At 33.9% G+C, this 19,296-nt stretch overlaps 1 pseudogene; it reads right to left on the bottom strand.

The window, feature by feature from the left end:
- Positions 1–1,991: 1,991 nt before the first annotated feature.
- On the bottom strand, positions 1,992–4,637 carry LOC114378853 (annotated as a pseudogene).
- Positions 4,638–19,296: the final 14,659 nt, after the last annotated feature.

Here is a 19,296-nt window from a genome sequence, read left to right on the forward strand (position 1 = left end):
GCTCTGATACCACCAATTGTGGCGTCCCTAAATTAATGACTGGTTTAATAGTAATAATTTAAATAACAAAAACCATGGTAAGTTTTTTTTTTCTTCTTTTTCTTTTTCATTTCTTTCTCTTTTCACCATAACTAGGTTTAGAAGGAAAATCCTCACTATAGAGTCCTGAATGGCCAGTTTCCAACTCTATTCAGAGTCATTTCTTTCTTACCGCTCATAATCTCTAAACTATTTTGCTGTTTCAAAAGGAAGAATATACCAGCCATTACTTTAGGTCGTCACGTGAAAATAAAAGGATAAAATACAATCGATAAACTCTTTTACAAATAAAGTTGCTAATGCTTTCTTTTCAAATAACAAGATTCATCATAAATGCATTCATCATTTAAAGCTGTCCAAACTATGGGAGTTTTACAAAATATATATAGTGTCATCCAGAGCAAAGGTGTCCACAGTGGTGGCTTCAGCCACATGTATACAATCATCAAATTCCTATACATCAGGTCTACCCATACAAAAACAAAAGAGTAAACCTAACAGTCAGTCCTAGATACACCCACCCTCAAAAGTATACAAAACGAATCCAAAGAGCTGTCCACTAGGATGAAGAGCCTCCGCTGATCGCCATCTCCCCTGGGCCACTATCCTCCGTAGAATCTGCCTCAGATGCTGACATGACTTCCTCGGGAGAATCCACCTCAAGAAGTGGGTCCTCATCGCCCTCTAGAAAGTCAAGAGCATCCACAGCAGGCTCAGGAGGTAGCTCCTCGGGATCCTCCTCAGGGTCTTCCTCGGATGACGTTACCTTGATCACTTGGACGGGCTCCACTAGACGATATGGTGTAGGCGTGGGTAGTATCCACTCCACCGTGCGCTGAAGCGTCCGTGCAGGTTCATCTGGATGCACCAAAGAAGTAGCCGTGAATTGAATGGTGCCCCGAAACCGGCACCTCGTGTTGCCTTCCAGGGTCTCCCAAGCTCCCTCTAGGAACTCCATCTCTACTCGATCATGGATTAGCTGCGCCGCCATCACGATCTACAAGGAAGAAAAGAAAGGGGTAGACTCTTTCACAAGAATCTAACTATGTCGCCGCACAATGCGTCTCATAACCACTACATGCAATTAAAAGGAGTATCTTAAGGCTTTTCATCTCTGGTAATCGATTACACAACCTTGGTAATCGATTACCAGAGGCTAAACTTGAATTACACAGCCTCAGGACATGAAATATGCAAAAATGCACTGTGTAATCGATTACACATACCTGGTAATCGATTACCAGTGACCCATTCCTCTGTGTAATCGATTACACAGGCTGGTAATCGATTACCAGAGGCCTCCACAATGTTCCAGTCCCCTTTCTAAGCCTGGTAATCGATTACACCCCTTTGGTAATCGATTACCAGAGGCTTCCCTAGCTTCCTGACCTCGTTTTCAAGCCTGGTAATCGATTACACCCCGTGGTAATCGATTACCAGAGACCATCTTAGCCTCCTGTCTTCATTTTTAAGCCTTGTAATCGATTACCCACCCTTGGTAATCGATTACCAGAGGCCACAACCCATATATCACACAAAATTCACAACTGGCCAGCCACCACAAGCCTCCTTGCTTTGTTGTCTTTGTTCCTTTTATCTGTTGACTGCCAGGAGCTCGCCTGTTTTGGTAGCTGATTTATCAGTCACTGTATTTAATTTTCTTTTAAAGGATATATATATAACGCTTTTACTACCCAAAAAAATAAGTGATTTAATACCCCAAAAACATAAACTGCTCAAGAATTTTCATTTCTCTGTGTTTTGATTGAAACCCTAAATCCCTCAATAGACTTCTTTCTCACATCATTCTCCTTCTTAGTTCTTTCTCTGTCTCACATCTCTCTGGCATCTCTCTTTCATGATAACAGGTTAGATTCTGGGGTTATACGCGGTGGGGGTGACAAAGGGTGAATAGTGGCTATGGGGTTGGGGTTACGAAGGGTGAACGGAGGTTACAGGGTTGTTTGGGTTGGGTTTATGGCGCTGGGGTTGTGGTTAGTGTTACGGGATGCAACTTGTGTCTTGTAAGAGAATAGGGAGTTGGGAGTTCCATGACAAAAATACCCATCAGAAGATACAAATGGAAGGCATTGAAATCCTACAAGCAAATGGAAGGTCTTTAGCCCAGCAAATGGAAGGTCTTTAGCCCATAGTGCAACTTGTGTTGGAAAGGTCTTTAGCTTTGGCTTGTCCCCATAAAAAGACTGTCCAGCATTGAAATCCTACAAGCAAATGGAAGGCCAGCTCAGTCTACTCAACATTCATAATGTTTTAATTATTATTTTTAAGAGAAGATACAAATTCGGGAAAATGAATATTGTAATGATGCAATAGGTTAATCAATCAGTAACTATACAGTTTCCACTAATAAGAATAACTTATTGAACTATCTTCAGCCTTAAAAAATGACCTGCAACTGGAACTGCCAGCAAGTTACAATTGGAGTAAACACCATCCTTATGCTTTAATTGAAAAAGAAAAGTCAGAGAAGAGAAGATTCATCAACAATAAGGGACCCTACAGATATATGTATGTTGAGTATAAAAACACAAAACACAACAGTTTTGGTATGGCCACAAACTATTAAATTCCTAAACTTACTTTGGGGGAGGGGAATCATGCGAAGACCCTTTTAAGGTAGACTCTGTCTCTGATGCTAAATGCCATGAAGGAGCTTTTGTTGCAAGGTTACCTAGATATAGACATACATATGTTAAGATTAATAATATAATATTCACTTCCAAAAAAAGACTACAGAACATATGCCAAAAATAATGCCAAAAATTTTAGAAGGGACAAAACTTTCACTAGAACACACTTGAAGATTGAAAACGGGTTTTGTTTTGAAATGAATTCATTCTTGCATCAATCTGTATGTGTGGACTGAAATGTACCTTTTTATTGACAGAATTTAGCTTGCATTGTTAAACAAGCTTACAGAACCATTAGTAAAACCCAAAGCTGTAGATCTTTAGTTCCAATAATTACTTCAAGATGAACATAAAACCAGTGAGGCCTACTTGGCAAAATGTAGAGCTTATGATGTCTGGGAATGAAAGCCAACAATTGTTGCTGTCGTAGATCTTCTTTATTAGTGTAGATTTGGCATGTAAGAAGATTCTGCTAGTAAGCAATTGTAAATATGTTATTTCAACTCCAATTGATTTGTCTATTAAAACATAGGGTCTAGCATAATACACTCTTATAATTGCTCCAATTACCTAAAAAGAGAAGCATTAAATAACTTTTGTGTATTCATTGAAATAAATGTTTATATTCTCATTAAATACTTCTCAAGTAGGTCAATTTGTAATTACCTGATTTATGGTAGCGACCTCCAAATCCATAGTTGAGACATCCAATGTTTGCTGCTCAAGAAGGTCAGTTAACTTATATGCAACCGTTCCTAGAAGGTCAACAGAATTCACAAGGGCTCTTACAGTATAATCTTTTAGGTTGTCAAATAGCCTAATGCACAAATAATAATAATATAAGGAAAATTCTAGTTGCACGCAGTTCAAATACAATAATATGTACATACGAAAGGAAATATTGTTGACAGTATACTCATTTGTATGGGATACAAAATATGACATGGGCATAATCTTAAAAGATTCCTCCCTACTGTCACTCCTAGATACAGTTAAGTTAACTAATCATAATTATTTTAAGAGCACAAAATCTAGTATCTTTTTGGATGAATATAACATTCATTCTCAAATTTCAAAATTGAAACGTGACATTACATTTTAAGAATCCATATAATGAACGTTTCTTCATGCATCTTAATGCACACACGCACACACATATGGTGGGATTACTGTTAATATGGTCAGGTTTAGGGACCCAATATAATAATTTTAAAAAAGTAGTCAAAGTTCTCTATTTTCCACTTTTTCCAGACCCTCCAAAGTTTGTAATTGCGAATCATCACATTGAAATGAAAAGATATAAGTCCAAATCTATTAATTCTTTTTATCCAAGTTTTATTTCAATTTATCCACATATAGAAAAATACAAGAAATATTTGATGGTATACATATGAGATAGACATAAGCAATAATTGAAATGCCGAAGCAGAATTCAAAGAAAAAAATTATTTCATAACATTGGTATCTCTGGAAAGAATCAACTAGAAGAAAAGTCCACTAATTGTTTGTCCTGTTTGAGAGCTTCAGTCATATACAGAGAAAGGCATCTAAAAAGGAGGTAAGAATGCGTTCAAGAACAATTTAAGAAATAAAAAAAAAACTCGTTAACAAAAAGAATCCTTAAATTTGTTTCTGTTCATTATTTAGATTAGATTTTTCACAGTATTCTGCAGTAGAATAAAGTTGAGGCCTCAGTTTTTTAAGTTCCTGTAATGACCATAATATGAAGATTAAATGACTGCTCGTGCATGTTATAAATCATAACCACAACAACCAAAGAGAAACTATTCAAACATAGCATAAGAAGATCCATGGCTACGCTAATCTCTCAAAAAAGTGATAAATATTATCTAGACTCTCACTTTAATTAGCTACAAAAAGAAGTATCAATTGGATCTACAACTAGCCACATCTAGACCTGACCCCATTGACTTCAGTTCCAGCCATCTCATTTATTCAACATTTTAAGTTAAATATGCAAGAATATTATAGCTTTTTATTTTCTCTATCCACTCGTATTCAGAAACATAGATTTGCTCACATGAAACTCTAGAATCCCAAACTAACCCTCTGAACCAAATGAGACTTGGAAAAAATACAGGACAAGTCTTTAATATTTGAGCTGGCAACAGCTAATACAAATACAATTAAAATTACAATGTCAGTACCCTATATAGACAAAGAAAAATTAACAAAGAAAATGAATACTGGATAAAAGAAATATTGCAGAAACATCTAACAGATAATTAATTCAAAATTAGTAATCCTGTGTCAAATTTACAAATGTCAATGGGAGGAACTGATGTGGACCCATGTCTGAATGCCTCTAAGTTCACAGTGAACTAGTGGTTGTGAGAGTGGTGGCTCACGGTGCCTATTCATGAGAGAGTGAGAGACGGACAGAGTAATGGCCAGAGAGGTTGAGAAAGCATACAACAATGAACCAAATAGGTCAAGAGAGAGAGACGATGAGAGCAGAGAGTTGGAGTGTGAGACGCGAAGAGGAGAGTTTGAGACACTGATTTGTAGAGTGGCATCATTGCTGCTGCGCAACGAGAAGAGAAGAGGAGAGTGAGTGAGTGACTTGTGGAATTTGGGTTTAGAGGTTTGGTTTACTACATATATTTCGGTTCAGGTTGGGCTGGTTCCAATGCCTCACACCAAAAATCGAACTGAACCAAACCGCTCGATTCAGTAAATAAAAAATCCCAATACACTTCGACTTTGATCCATTATAAGTGTTTTGGGTCGATTTTTGATCATTTTTTTGGATCGATTCTGTTTTGAACACCTCTAGTGACAACACCAGCTCTATTGTCGACAACATTGCACACCACTACAATAAGAACATCTCCCCCAGCAACCCCCTGACACGTTTCTGCTCCTACAAAATCAGGTCAACAATCACTACGCACCTCCCTATGACGTCGTCAACGCCGCTGCAAGCACTGCCCTGTTTGTCACACCTACGCAGAAGGTTCCATCACTGGTTTGTTTCACTGTATAGAGTCTAAATGTGGCTTAATTGAGACATGAAGTCCAACAACAAGCCATTCTAGTGTGCCAGTGTCTCCCTCTCCAACGCAATGCCCTTTGCAAATCTTCCTACACCAACGCTCCCCAAGAAATCTACAACCAACAAGCTCCATCCTTCTCAAATTCTTTTCTTCGTATAGGTTAGGATAAGGAATCTGAGGGGTAACGAGTTTACTTTGAGGTAAAAAAGCCGACGGTGCCTAATCTCCTTGGATATCATCAGCCATCGTTCTCATCGATACGATGACCAGACATGTCACACCATCCCTAGTGCCGCATTAGGTTAGGGAGCTGGGCTTTTTTCGCTCCTCTCACATTCATTCGTTCAAGCTGCTTCGCTCCTCCGCATCCCAAAGCGCGCTGCCCTCCTAGCCTGCTTCATTTTTTAGTAGGTAATTCACCACCGAAGCAAAAGGCTGGATCAAGAAAAGGGTGTTCAAGGGATTGGGCTTCGGGAGGGGGATGTTGTGTTGGGAATTTTGTTCTCTCAAAGTTTTTTTTCGTATTTTTAAATAATAATAAATATAGTGACAGTTATAAACAGTCACTGTACATACACACCATAAAAGAAACAATATTCCTAAGTGTCACGTATGACATTTTGACCAAGTTAATGGAGCTAACAAAAATGGTACAATTGAATCCATTTTGAAAACAAAAGGACCTGATCGTATAGCCAAAAAACAAGAGGACCTAATTGAATATTTTAAATAAACAAAGTGGTCAATTGAGTAATTAAGTCTACAAAATATTTCAGTCTTTTATTTTCATTTCATCCTTTACTATAGAACAAGACTGTTTTTTTTGGATGCTTTGGTCAATCATACTATTGTTTAAGACTTGATATGTTTCGAACTTGGTTGCTTCTTTTATGACTACTTTGGTCAATTATAAATATTATTTTGGACTTGCTCTATTTGGTATGTTTAGCACTTGGTTGATTCCTCTGTGAATGATTGGTTATTACGTGAGTGATTGTTTCTATTTTAGTGCTTTCGTCTTTTTGATGTTGCCAAAGAGGGAGAGAATCATGTAAGGTACATGGGTACAGGGTATATATTTTTTTTTCAGTAAACGATTGCAAAATTAAGGGGGAGTGATCGTCTCGCAAAAGAAATATTATTCAGTAAATGATTTCAGTTGGTTGTCATTATCAAAAATGGGGAGAGTATGAATGTATATGTATGAAGGTTTTGATGATGCCAAGACAAAAGCAACACAAGTTTTATTTCAAGTCCAAATCAAGACCAAGAAAACAAAGATCAAGAAGAAAACTAAGTCTTAGTCTATCTTTGTTAAAAGAGTCTCTTAGTGTTTAAATTGATTTTAAAATAGTTTTAACATTTTTTTGAAAAAGGCATTTTTTTCATTGGTAATCAATTACCAGACATTGTAATCGATTACCGAAAGCAAAATTATTTTAAAAAGCTTTTTTAGAAAGTTTGAAAGCTATAAATCGATTGTCACTTGTCTGTAATCGATTAACTAGTAATGGAACTACAAAATTCAAATTGAAAAGTCATGACTCCTCATTACATAACTTTGTAATCGATTATCAGTGAGGAAATTTTAAAAGTTACTCTGAAAAGTCACATCCTTTCATAAGTTTTTGAAAAGCCACCAAGAGCCTATCAATATGTGACTTATCTACGAAAGTTTTTTAAGAGAGTTTTTCAGAACCTTATTGTCTTATCCTCTCAAAAATAAAACATTGACCAAACACTTGCAAATCAATTAAGGATTATTCTAAGAACCTCATCTTGTATCTTCTTCTCTAAAAGAGAAAAAACCATCTGTACTTTCTTTAAAGACTTATTGAAATCAAGAGGTTGTTTGTCTCTTGAATTATGAGTTTCTTGAACACAAAGGAAAGGGATCCCTTGGGTTGAGAAGTTGTAAAAATGATTTTTACAAAGTTAGTGGAAATCTCAAGCAAGTTGCTTGAGGACTGTACGTAGGCACAGGAAGTGACCGAATCAAGATAAACTGAGTTTGTATTTCTCTCTTTCCTATCTTGATTACTTTATCTTGCATATTTTATTTATCTTGCACACTTGAAGTATTCTGTTGATATAACTTTCATCTTCAATATTCTTAACATATAGCTTTAAAAGGGGATTTAGAAGTCAATTAAAGGAGAAATTTTTTAACTTAATTCAAACCCCCCCTCTTAAATTATTGAGACCACTTGTCCAACATAAATTAATCGATACAGAGTTAATTCAGTTTAATTTGTGATCAAGAAGGAGAATTTTAATGTTTATAATGATTCTATTAGAATTAATAGTGGAGTCGAAGAACTTAATCTCTTCCTTTCCTCAACTTAGTCAAGGAACTTAGTTCCCTTCCTTTGCTCAACTTAGTCAAGGAACTTAGTTCTCTTCCTTTGCTCAACTAATCTTAACCAAGTTGTTATTTGACTATACAAGTTAAGGAATTAATAGTGGAGTCAAAGAACTAGTCTCTTCCTTTGTGAAATCAAGGGTAGATAAACTTTGTTTGATGATGGTAACGTGTTAGTTTCTATTAAATAAATAAATACATTTCTTTAATGCCGAAGGTGTTAGTTTAGTTAATTAACCCCCAACAATTTCATTATTCTGCTTAACTCTTTTTTTTCCACCAAGTGTTTGTTGAAATTCTATTATGTTTTTAGTCATTTAACTTATTAGTTTTACTTATTTGAATTGGATCTTACATTATGTTAATACAATCCTTCAATCATTTTATCATTGTCCAAGTGTAAAACATGCATAGTAAACCTAAGAGTATGCAAGTTTCTATGGAGATTATCTCATACTTATTGAAAAATTACACAACTTGGTGTGCTTGCAAAGTCTGTAACAATTTGCCATCTGTCTTTTTAATGGATTCCATCTTCACTCTCGTTTAACTTTAAACATGAAAATTGCAAAAGCGACAAGGAGAGGGACAAATGGAATAAGAGCTTTCGAAGGTAAATTGAAAATGAAAAAAGAGAGGGATCAATAGACCTCGCCACACTACTACAAAAGAGACTTTTAAGAACTGTCGAAAATTACTTAGGAATGGTTGTAAGAAATTGTAGAAAGTCAATTAATAAAAATTCATGACTTTTTAGAATGGTTTTAAGTAGTTCTAAAAAGTCATTTTTTAGAATGGTTCATATTACAACCACTCTAAAAAATGAAGTCACTTTTTAGAACGATTCTTTGCCAAAATTGATCTAAAATGTTTATTTTTTTATTTATTTTTCTTCTTGTAAACAAACATCAAAGTTGCTTAAAAGACAACATTACCAAGAAGATTGACAATAACTTGATATGTTTCCTTGAAATATAAAAACAAATGTATTGCTTGTATACTAATTGTAAGAAAATTCTACTCACACATTCTAAACAAGTTCTACTACTCATTGAATCGTAATATATACAAAACACAAATAAATTTATCACAACATTATATCTTAGCATAAAAACATAAGTACTAAACAAACATTATAAACAAATAAGTTTACACATTGGCAACTTCATGAAAAAAAAGTTGTCCAACGTTGTTGAATGTTAGTAATATTCTCTTTAGGCATTGGACTCGAATTATTGAAGACCTACAATTTCAAATAAAACATGAAAAATATTAAGTCAAGAACAAAAAACAAAACATAAATAATCCAACTTGTTGAAAATTGGCTTATGTTTTTCCATGAATCAACAATATTTTTGGGGACAATCTTAAGCATATGGTGGATGACATAATATCCACACTCATAACCCCGTGTTGAGCTTCACACTACAATTGAACATTAAAACTACTTACACCGGATAAAATCCATGTAGGCTTCCTTCTACTTGGTGACTGTACACCCACCAACCTGTGATATTCATCCTTAAGACTAACATATCTAAATAATCATGTGAATTTCATTATAGGTTATAAATACATGACAATGCAAATGTTTCAGAAATAGTATGAGTTTAAATTAGATCATAAAGAAAATCATATTTTTTTAATTCACGTTTCAAAGTAAGATTTCCTTCTTTCCCTAAGGATATTATTCATACTATGAGTTTAAATTGGTTCATATATATATATATATATATATATATATATATATATTGTTCATGTATATCTGAAAATGTGTCTTGAAGACACTGTCAATAAAAAAATTCTAAAAATACTTTTATAAAAGATCTAAAAGGCCTAATCATAGAATTTTTTTTAAGCTAGAATTTATAATTCTCATTAGAAGTGAAAAAACAGTACAAAAAGTGAAAAGAAAATAAATTTTTTCCTTCTTTTTCTCAGCTGAAGTGAAAAAATAAAACAAAAGTTAAAATAGAAAAATAATATTTCACATCGCGAAAAAATTGCAAAAGTGAAATAACAAAATCTTTTTTTATTTTCTTAATAATTTCTCCCTCGATGTTTCACCACCGGAAATTTAGATGTACTTGTTGATATTATTGTTGAAATGTCATCTATATATATATATATATATATATATATATATATATATATATATATATATATATATATATATATATATAATAAAAAAGAAGTAATACTGGCTTTTATTTAAGAAGCATAATCGAACCCATGTACATACACATCTTATATACAAAATGTATAATTACGGAAAATCGCTATATATGAAGCCGATTGTTACAAATGCTTAAACAAACAAAGAAAACAGAAGGCCAATATGTGGATACATGAAATAAAAATGTAAATTTAGTTTTCTTGTCATCACAGAATCTGTTGTTTATCTCATATGAATGTTTGGATACAAGACATAAAGACAAAACAAGAGTTCATATTACAAATTTCACTAATCATGTGTGTTCCAATCACATTTAAACCCACATTGAATGTTGATATGTAACATTCTTTTCACAGTAAAAGGCAGGAACGGTTGGCTTTGGCAATAATTTCTCACTATTCAACATCAGAACCACTGATAACATGTCTGGTCTGACTTCTGGCTTTTCTTGCACACACAATAAGCTCACTTATATGCATCTTAAGACTTCAGATGGCGTGCATGGCTTTTCTAGGACTTTATCTAATAGGTCTAGTTCCCTCTCTTCAGTCCATAATCTCCATGCCTAAGATGACTCAAATTAAATTAGTGAACTGAAAAAAATTCAAATTAGACTAGTTACCAAGTTAGTCAAACCGTTATGCTTACATGTCCAAGAAGATTATGGTCATGTTCTGGTTCTGAAAATTCTCTGTTTTTCATCCCACTACCAATCTCTATTATTATTACACCATAACTGAATACATCTGATTTCACTGAGAAATTCCTACGCACAGCACACTCAGAAGGCATGTAATCACTAAATACATGATTTTCAAAGTAAAATAATTAGAAGATGCAATATCAAAGAAACATACTTATAATTTTCCAACCACCCAGCGTGTCTTTGCTTCAAATTGATCCCCCAAAAATGATTAAGCCAATATTTTGTGCTCTAAATTTTCATCCAGTAAAATATTGCTCGTTTTTAAATCTCTATGAATAATCCTTAATCTAGAATCTTGATGAAGATACAAAAGTCCTCTAGCAATGCCACGAATAATGTTGAAACGCTTACACCAATCTAGCAGCTTCCTTTTGGTTTCATCTAGTAAAATACAGACTCTATAATTTCATAAACTACAGGTACGAAATAAAAGCATTGCCAAAGAAGTTTAGAATAAATTGTATAGGCTCCAACCAAAAACAAAGTAGCTCAAGCTTTTGATGGGCATGTATTCATAAATTAACAAATTTTCTTCTCTTTCGATGCAGCGTCCAAGAAGATTTACAAGATTATGGTTTAGAAATTTGGCAATCAAGGCTACTTCATTTTTAAACTCTTCTAACCCTGGTACAGACTCGTTTGATAGCCTTTTCATTGCTATTTCTTGTCCAAATATCAGTATACCCTACAATAAATCATATGCTTAAGATAGACAGTTTCTGAGGAAAATAGAAGTTCTAGATATCAGTTTCATTCATAACCTTGTATACTGGTCAAAAGTCACCTTCTCCAAGCTTGTTTACGGTTGAAAAGTGGTCTGTTGCATATACTAAGACTGACAAATCGAAAGTTGGTAAACCATTGTCTTCTATTCTGCTTTTATTTTTGTTATGGTTGTTGGAAAATTTGCTTGCAACCCCTGATTGGTTGGAAAATAGCACTATAAGATCATTCACAATATTGACAATTTTAATATTTTTTTAGCTCGATTTCACGTGTTGATTGATCCATATAATAAATAACATGTATATACTTACTTCGAATTCACTACAAGAAAAATAACCTATACCTACAGACAAAAACTATCACTATAAATAAAAAATCCATAGATAAATGTATGATAGACTTTGTCCTACGGACGTTTCTTCCGTCAACTTTGAGGGGGTGTATAATGACGGTTAATTGTCTGTCACTATAGGTTTTACCTACTATGTATAGTGTGTAGGTAAAAGCCATTAACTTCTACTTACATCTCCTAATTGTATGTAAAAGTCTTTAATATGTACCTATCATCTTCAACTGTAGGTAAATGCATAAAATATCAACTAAAGATACTGCCCATTTGGATAAACTTTCCTATGGCAAAGAAACATTTTTTCAGCATTGAAAAGTACTGTCCATTTCAGGATTCAGTGGCCAAATTGTCTGCCTCTTGAAAATTCTTCTCCTTAGATTTCAATGCCTCTGCTGCTTGGGCCTATTCCCACAAAGAGTCAGCTGTTGAAAATTGAAAATACAATCAAAACCCAAATACTCTTAAAATCATAGTGTACTTACTTGGCAATAGGCAGTTGATTTACTAATAATCAGACATATGAGTACAGGTTATTCAAGCTCCTACTTGATAAAAAGATGCATTACCAGTTAGAGAGTGTTTGTATCATACTCCCCTAGTTTTGAGCATGCCTCAAGTCCCTACATGCTGCAAACTGGACCTGAAATGACCCTTAAAGATCAATTAAATTCCTTATAGAGGACTTGTTAAATTAAAAGTTAGAAAGGGATCCAAAGCACAATTTTTCAAAAAATAACACATGATGATGGGCTAGGACCTGAAAGCATTGCCGCAGATGATCCAGCTTTCCTCTTACTATTCCCAAATGAAAGCAAGAAAACTTAGAAAACCAATTTATTAATTTGACAATCTAACTTCATATGCATAATGACTATTAAAAAATGTTATAGAAGAAAATAGCACAAAGCCAGCAAATAAAAATTTGAGCAAAAAAAACAAGCAGCATAAACTAATGATAAATATATTTAGTGTTGGTGAGGAAGCTGAAGCTGAAAGTGGTTAATGGGGTCCACTTGAGGTGGATGAGCATCGTGATGTGTTTCGGAGATGGCAGCCAGGGTGCCGTTGGATCTCAATAGGTATCATTCATGGGAACTTGTATATATGATTAAAATTTAATACAAAACAAATCAGTCCAATTAAAAAAACAATTCTCTATTGCAGATGCCAAAAAGCATGAGGTCTTCAAAGGTTAGCATATGATGATCCTCAATTTTATATATTTTATAATTAAATTCTTAAATCATGTGGCCTATTCATTTTTTCCAACGTTAAATAGCTTTTATTAAGATGTTATTAAACTAAAAAAAAATAGTATCACGTCATTGTTTGATTTGAAATTTCCATATCAATAATATAAGAAATTTGATATGATTGTTCTCATGAAAAAGTTATAAATCAACATGCTTTTATGACTACAGTTAAAGAGAAATGTTTATTACAGTAATGATTATAAGAAAATTAAATTTAAAATATTTATTAAAAAAAGTGTTAATTATTTCAAAATATAAAAATTATTTAATACTAGTTTAAAGTAACTACAAAAAGAATTTAATATAATATATTAAAATACTTTTTTAACAGCATAATATATTAAATACTATATACTTTCACTGGTTTTATAATACTCATTAAAAAAATCATTTAAAATTGAAATTCTGAAATCCAAAAAAATAAAAGACAAAACCGAAGTATTTAAATAAAATTTCTCTAAAAAAAACAATTCTATATATAGATAATCTAATAACCATTTGGTTTGAAATTATGACACGAAAGAAATATACTTTTTTTTTTACTTTTTTCATTAACAGGCCGAAGTATTTTTCTTTTTTGGCTTTTCCTTTCATTACCAGGTTTTGTAACTTGTCATACCTCTTCTATCTATATGACATATAATAGACTATCTATCATGATATGTAGGCAGAATAAAATTGTACATAATAAACAGACGACACCACATGACAAATCTTAGCTGCTGGCTATATGGCATTAGTTCAAAATTTGTGTAAACCCCAGACCTGACTAATGAAGAAAGAGCCTGATTTGTCCCCTCTGATGCAACCTTCAAGGGATCAATGCATATTTAGCAGTCACCACTGGCCAATGAAGAAATGTTCACCATTTGAGAATTTAAGTAGAGAATACAAGTTTATCATATTTCATAGAATAAATACTTACATGAGATATATTTCCATGGATGGAAGCTCTCTCACGTAGTAACTGCATCCTTGGTGACATACTTCCTGATGTCTGCCAGAAGAAGGTAAGTCTAGTACAACTATGAGAAAATAGCAGTGTAATTTAATTCAAATCAAACTTATGATTTACCTTAAAGTCAGTAATATCATCCTTGACAGAACTCAAAAGCTTTGCATGTTCCCTCATTGAGGTTATGTTCCCCTTGATACATCTAAATTCTTGAAGAAAATTAACAATTAAAGGTAAACATCTTTAAAATCAACTTATTAGAGAAATAGAATTTTTTAATGTATCGATATCTAATCTAATTCATTTCATTAATATTCTAATTAATAGAAGCTTTCTAGTTCCTATATAAGCTTTCTCAACTAAAAAAATAGCATAACAGTGGTATGGCTTAAGTCACAAAATATCATTTTAAACTGATGATGTAAATAAATCATGGTACTATGGTAGGTCAGCATACATGCCATTACATTTGGAAGAAATTGCTTTAAGCATGTAAAGATAGATCACCAACAGAAAACTGAAGTTAAATTTTCAGTAGAACACTGCTCAATTTCATAGCAGAAATAGTCTGTTTAATGATATATATGGAAAGGATACAATATACTATAGAATAGAACATTTCATATTTCTTTTAATTGGTTGTGCATCCTATAAACAGTAATATTCATACCCAAGTTTATGATATAATCCAATCAGCTTTAACAATTGGCTATACTTATTATTCATTCCAACCACATGACATGACCAGCAACATCTATCCGAAGCCAATCAAAGCAATAGCCACTTAACCATATCGGGGGTGCATTGGGATAGAAGATAATGAATTCATGTAACACATAATCAACAAGATTATATCAAAAGATACTCGGCCAAAATCACTGAAAATAATAAATATTATAATAAAGAATGGACAAAACCTGGTATGTCAAGTGTGCGTCAAAGTCCAGAAGCACTCATAATGGGTGAGAGAGGATTTGGCAGTTGAAGTTGACATAAGAGAAAATGTAATCACACAATAGAATAAAGAACTTGAATGAAATAAATAAGGAACTTGGCACATACAGGAGGCTGCAAAGATCCTAGAGATACTGGTGCTGGGGTCCAAAGCTATTACGCGATCTATCAAACAAAATCCACAAACCAGCTTGTTCGTGTCCAATAGACTTTCCCATGCATCAAAACTAAAATTGCATATCAGTAAACTTGATAATGGTTGCAAAGGAGGTAAGCTCATCACTTGATCCCTTTCCTTCATATCAGTAAACTTGCTGATTATCATCGACATTTTCCTCAATGCTATTTCTCCATTCGGTATTATTCTAATACCACTCACTTCCTTCATTTTCAAAAACTTCTTTCCCCAGTGCACTAGTTTGTAAAGAGAGAATATTATGAAATTATCATTCAGAGCATTTGAATTTCTTTACCTCTTCTGGAATTTTCTCTAGAGTTCTCATCAACTAAACCAAAGTTTGGATCATCTTACACGCAGAACTCCTGAAGATTACACCAAATACAAACAATAGTAGTTTAATTAGTGAGTTAACATGATAAAATCACTTCAGATCTAAATTATATTCTCTTTTGCAACATCAATCTCATCTGCTGAGTAGGTACCTGTAAGTACTCTTAAAGTCGAACTGTACACATACTGTACTGAGTAGGTACCTGTATTTATGTTGTTGGCTACTCATAGAGACTCCTAAGTCAAATGTTGGAAAATAAAGCTTTGATAATTTGATTCCTTACAAGATAAGTATATATAACTTGAAACCAAAGCCCAAAGGAATGGTTGCTCGTGTATGGTGCTGTAATATCCTAACTTGAATCCATTGCATTGAAATCTAACTATTTGTGTCATTTATACAATCTAACCATGGTTATATAAAATTCCATTTCCTGTATACATATACTTTTAAAACTTTACATCAACTTACCTATATCCCCTATCTCATGCTCATAACCTTGCAATTTGAACATAAGTCACAATCATGGTTTTCACAGGACCCTTATAAGATAAAAAGAAAAATAAAAATACATTTTCAGGGACAAGACTCATTTGTTTTTTATCAGCAAATGTTAATTGTTCAACCAAAACCAACTTTTTGAAACTCACTTTCAAAACATCGTTTTCAACCACAGAGAACTCTTTTAAAGCCATTCTTGCACACAAACGGGATAAAAAAAATTAAAAGAAGCGTCAGGTAATTGAAGTAGTCTCGTGAACGTAACGCAACTCTTGGTTTTTATTTTCTGTCTCCCTAGGCCTAGACGATAAACAATAAAAAAACAAAATAAAAATAAAAACGGTTTGAAATAAGGAAGAGAGTTAAAAACTAAAACCTGTCAATGTCAATGGCACCGGTTGTTCCTGAATTCTTCTTATTTCTCTTGTTACCTCTGCGCCTGCGGTTCAACCAAATTGATTCATGTATTTTAGAGAGAATCGTTGTTGAAAGAGAGCATGAGGTTCAAGCGGTTCATGGACTCGTCCGAATCAGTGACCTCCCATGACTCGGGGGCTCTGAAATCCCCTGCAGAGCTCTACATGGAGAAACTGCAAAGAAAAGAAAGGGATTTGTGGAGGGTTAGGGAATCGAACCTAATTCTGTCGGCGGCGCATGGGGCTCACTGGATTTCGGTGCCGTTGTGGCGACCTCTTCTGCGCCGAGCACCGCTACTCTAACTGCCACGATTGCTCCTACGACTACAAGGCTGCTGGGAGAGAGGCCATAACGAGAGAAAACCCTGTCGTGAAGGCCGCGAAGATCGTCAAGGTCTGAAAACCCTAAATCGGAGAACAAAATTCTCCAAGAGATCGAACAAATCGCGGGGAAAAAGAAGGGGATACCACGAAAATGAAATAAGAATCTAATAATTGCTTTGCTTCTGAACCCTAAATTGGAGTTGAGCTTCAGGTTATAGTTTTATTAAAATATTTTAAAATTATAATATTTTTAATTTATTTTAAAACAGATGTTAGTATAGACCATGGTGCACAACTTTTAATTAGCATTTGATTAGATTCAATATTTCAGGATAATTTTGTAGTAGTGGCTGTAGGTATAAGTTTTTATAACGTTTTACCTACACCACATAGTTGTAGGTATTTTTTATTTTTTATTTACCAAGATTTACTTATACTAGAAAACTGTAAGTATAAGTCTTTGAATTTAACCTACATTGAGTAATGGTAGGTAATAAAATATTTTTAAATTTTACCTACACTAATTCATGTCTGTAGGTAAAGGTGTTTGTAGGTATAAGGCATTTTTTTTTGTAGTGATTCTTAATTGTCAATATGCATACACATGTGTTTATTAATCCAAAATTATTCACACCATCAGTGATTCCTACATTTTTCTTCTCATTTCCATTGCCAACTTGATCTGAAAGAAAGAGCATGATTAGTCAACTACTATAAACAACAACTTTACTGATTGAAGCTTAGAAAGTGAATCTAATTTCTATAGACAGTGTTAGGGAGAAAAACATTGTATTATTATTTAATTTGGAAAAATAAAGCCATATAATAACGTGTATTACAAGTAGCTTTGGTTACAGTTGCTAACAAAATCTTGTAACCCAAAGATCTTTCTTTCAATTATTTTCTCCACTTGAGCATAATCTTTCTAGCTGCCATAATAGAATGTGTGTTTAACTCACCTTTGAATGTTCTCATGGCTTTACGTACTCCACGCTTTTCTCTTAGAATAATGCAATAATCAACAAGATATCAAATAGGAAAAGAAAACAAAGAAATCAAATGCAAAAATCAAAATTTTAATAAAATAACCCAGTACCTAATTCTGTAGCAGGGACTTGATAAACTAGTCTCCTCCCCATTGGGAGAATTTCCTCATGTCAACTAACGTATGAAACCAAAGTGGAGAGCCACTTCCTCCATCGCGGATATCTAAACTTGCATATGCTGTACAACAACAGTTTTCAAGGCATTACCTGTGACATTCATCAAGGTTCATAGTCTTACTAAACCATGACGAAGATGTGTCTGGTAATTTCAAGTTTGTGTACTTCAAGAAGCCGTCTGTATAACTGTTTCACAATTTGATTTATTCCCTAGGACACAACCGTCAACCAAATTGCTATAATTCATTGATCAGGAGACTTGGGAACACAACCCCTCATGCATTCACAAGTTGGATGGTTACCATCGTAATTGCAAATAGAATTTTCACCACAAAAGGCATAGTTCTCGCATTGATCCACCTCCCCCAGTTGTGACTGTTGGCTATGTACGTGTTTGAGTGGTCCAACATAAATTTTGAAAAGCACCTGAAGCAGCCAGTCTATATATGCTGAAGACCGATCTATTTGAAAGAAACTCTAAAAGAAATTGGAGGGAAAACTCAGTTTCAGGAATGATCTTCTCATACATCCACTGAATGTTTACAAGATTAGATATATAAACAAGCTAAACTAGAGTTAGTTGTAACTAACTATAAAACTAACCAAAAACAGAAAGTTAACAACTATGCTAATAGAATTAGTTTCCAAATAAGGTCCAAAATGGAAAATAAAGAATGCAATTTTTGTAGAACTTGTCTAATCCTAATACCCCCTCTCAAGGTGGGCAATGTATATTAACAAGGCCCAACTGGCCCATATTCTGCTTGAAAGGATTAGGATACAAGGCCTTAGTGAACACATCAGCTAGTTGACATCCAGAAGGAACATGGGACAATAGAATGAGACCTTCTTGAATCTTGATACGAATCAAATGACACTCTACTTCAATATGCTTAGTTCTCGTGAAAGGAAGGATTCTTGGCAAGCTGAATTGCAGACTCACTATTAGAAAAAGTGCAAAAAGGAACAGGAATAGGAAGATGAAGATCATCCCAAAGGTACTTCAGCCATTGTAATTCACAAGCAAGAGAAGCAAGAGCTCTATACTCAGCTTTAGTAGAATTCCTAGAAATTGTGGTTTATTTCTTAGCTTTCCAAGAGATCAAGGATTTGCCAACAAAAATACAATAACCTGATTTTCTGCTAACTGGACATGTTGCCCAATCTGAAACAGAGAAGGCTTGGATCTTCA

The sequence above is a fragment of the Glycine soja genome, chromosome 12 (assembly GCF_004193775.1).
Source record: "Glycine soja cultivar W05 chromosome 12, ASM419377v2, whole genome shotgun sequence".
NCBI classification, from domain to species: Eukaryota; Viridiplantae; Streptophyta; class Magnoliopsida; order Fabales; family Fabaceae; genus Glycine; species Glycine soja.